At 59.8% G+C, this 2684-nt stretch overlaps 1 protein-coding gene across 1 annotated transcript in view; it reads left to right on the top strand.

Moving 5' to 3' along the window:
- The window catches only part of PACSIN1 (protein kinase C and casein kinase substrate in neurons 1), a 78277-nt gene that overhangs the window by 482 nt on the left and 75111 nt on the right, over nt 1-2684 (top strand). The window lies entirely within an intron of this gene.

Genomic DNA, 2684 nt, shown 5'->3' with positions numbered 1-2684 from the left:
TGGCATCAATGCGGTGTCAGGCTTTGTAGGCAGGCGGGTGCCCCCGGCACCACGTGAGCTGTGGCCGAGATGCGGCTATGGCAGGGGGAGCTTCCCCACCTTCCAGTTGACTTGCTGTTAGTGAATGCCAGGGAGAGAGGAGGACTCTCACGTGGCAGTGGGATGGGCTGGTGGCAGTGGAGAGCTGGTAAGGCAGCATCCGGTTCTTCTCCTGAGCTCTGCAGCCTCATCCACGCCCACCCGGCATGGGCAATGCCGTGCTAGGGATGTGCTCCCCGCTTGCTCATGCTGGATTTCCACTAGACATCCCTGCGATCAGGGGACTTCCAGCTGCACCACCGGGAACTGCTCAGCCCAGGCGCCATTGCCCGGTGACTTTGCTGGTATGACAATGACAGGAGGCCCCACGACTCCGTTCTGCACTGCCCAGCTGCACATGGAGCAGTGTAATGCCCTAAATAAAGGAGCCACAAACTGTGCAGGACCTGGAGGCGGTGTCACTAGGGCTAAGGCACAGTGGGAGCTGTGGGCACTCAGCCCCTGGCTGGATCAGGCCCACAATGATCATAGAAGGAGCAGGGCATAAGGTGAATGCCCAGTGTAATACCAAACCTGGATGGTTTTATATCTGTTGTTGTGTGGCACGTGGGACATGTGTGGGTAACAGGTCTCATACACATAGCCCAGCAGCTGTTACCTGGGGCCAAAGGCTGGAAGGTGCTGGTTAGAAAGCCCCACGTGAAGGTGGGGAAGGAGAGCCCTGGGCCCACAGTCTGCACCCCAAGACTCCCTCCCGACCCTAAGGCAGGGGCTGCTTAAATTAGATTAATATACACCCCTGCTCCAGCAGTGGCCTGTACACACAGTCTAGCTCAGATTACTCCAGGGTTGCTGCTGCCTGGGATCACAGCTGCACTCAAATGCTGTTCCAGGTCCATGCCCCTGTTGCATGGCCACATTGCACAGCCCCAGAGTTTGATCCCTAGGACTGTGGCTTCCAGACCCCCTTGTAGAGAGCCCAGTTCACTCCCTCCTTTTCCCACTGGTCTCAAAGGCTGGGAAACCGGCACCGGTCTGAGCTCAGCTGTGCTGCATTTAAGAACTAGCGACCCACGAACGCGGCCGAATCTGCGTCCTTCCTGCTTTACACGAAGCCCCACAGAACGCACGAAGCAGAGTGGAAAGAGCAGGGCGCGATGAGCGAGGCTGCCAGCGCTGCCGCAGCTGGGCAAGACAGAGGGGGGATGCCCAACGGATGGGGAAGAGTCAGTTCACTGTCTAGAGCGCCAGCGATGCTATGTTGCCACGTTTGTCCTAGTACAAATGAGGCATCGGGGGCGTATTTCTCTGCTTCCTCCTTTCTGCCTCTAAGGCAAACTGACCCCGGGCGGCTCTAAACTCTGCCAGCTGGAAGAGACCCTTCAGACCATTCCTCCGTCCCCCGTGCCGCCTGCATCCTGGGGATGCTCCGTCCCTTCCCTGCCAATGCAAAGGGCAGGAAGCAGGTGGCAGGAAGCTGGAGCTGTGCACAGAGCGCCAAAATGTAAGGTGCCGTTGAACTTGGCCCTCACTTCCTTAAATAGACAGGAAGAGCAGTGGGTAGATGGGGGAGAAGCCTGGCTCTCAGACCAGGCTGGTGTTTTGGAGCCTAAGACCACGTGAGGAGTTAAACTGAGAATGCAGGCTCCTCACCCAGGAGCCCCAGGCTGAGGACGGGCTGTGCTGGGTTGAACTGGGCTCCTGAAGGCAAAGGGGGCTCCACTGACACCCTCCCAGTGGAGGCAGAGCAGGCCTGGGATGCCGACTTGGGCGGGGGGGGTGCTGTCTGCTTGGGGGCTTTGTAGGGAGCAGGAATGAAACGTCTAGGGAACGACAAACGACTGGCAGATGCCAAGTTCAAGAGGCTGGAAAACTCCCCCATCGCAGAGAGATCAGCAAAACCTCCCCTTCATCTTCAGGAACCACAGAACAGGGGAGCTGGGCCCCGGCTCCCATGTCAGGCTGCCCTTGGCTGCTCTCCCTGCCTTGCCTTGGGTATCCGATCTCCATCTGCTTCCTGTACCAGAGCACCCCCAGCCCCAGCGCCTGCCTCTAGACTCTGCTGTCTAGACATGTCCTCTGGACGCCAGGCCAGGCTCTGTAACCCGAACAGGCTGCTCAGACCGTCATTAGGCTGCAGCCTGTATCCGGGAACCCCAGGGGACACTCACTGCCGGCTGCATGCTGTACATCCCCTCTCCCTGCACCTCCCGTGCCTGCCCCAGCTCCACATCGCTGGCTGGTGGTTAACGCGCTCGGTGAGGGGGCAGCTGGTACTAGCAGCCAGGGCAGGTGGAACCAAGGAGCTGGTAGCACTGGCTCGCGGGGCTGCTGCATCTTACCTGGGAGATGCCTGGGGAGCTGGAGCCAGAGCAGTCATCAGGGTCCCTGCATGCACATGCAGAACGTGTGGGCAGGAGGGTGCCTCTGCTGCCGGGGTCTCTCCTCCTCCCTGTTCCAAGGCAGCTCTCTCAAGTCACTGCGGGCCCCTGCCCTGGCCTGTGCTGGGAAAGGCAGGCAGTATTTACCAGGCTCCCACCCCCTTGGCGGGTGAGCACCCTGCTGGGAGATGGCTAAGTGGGCTCTGCTGCTGCAAGAGGCAAGGGTGGCTGTTTCTCTCTAGGGAGGGGAGAAGCTAGGGCACG

This window comes from Gavialis gangeticus, unplaced genomic scaffold, assembly GCF_001723915.1.
Source record: "Gavialis gangeticus isolate Ggan-Ray unplaced genomic scaffold, GavGan_comp1, whole genome shotgun sequence".
NCBI classification, from domain to species: Eukaryota; Metazoa; Chordata; order Crocodylia; family Gavialidae; genus Gavialis; species Gavialis gangeticus.
Note: the sequence above shows the minus strand (reverse complement) of the source record. Positions and strands in the feature narration are given on the sequence as shown.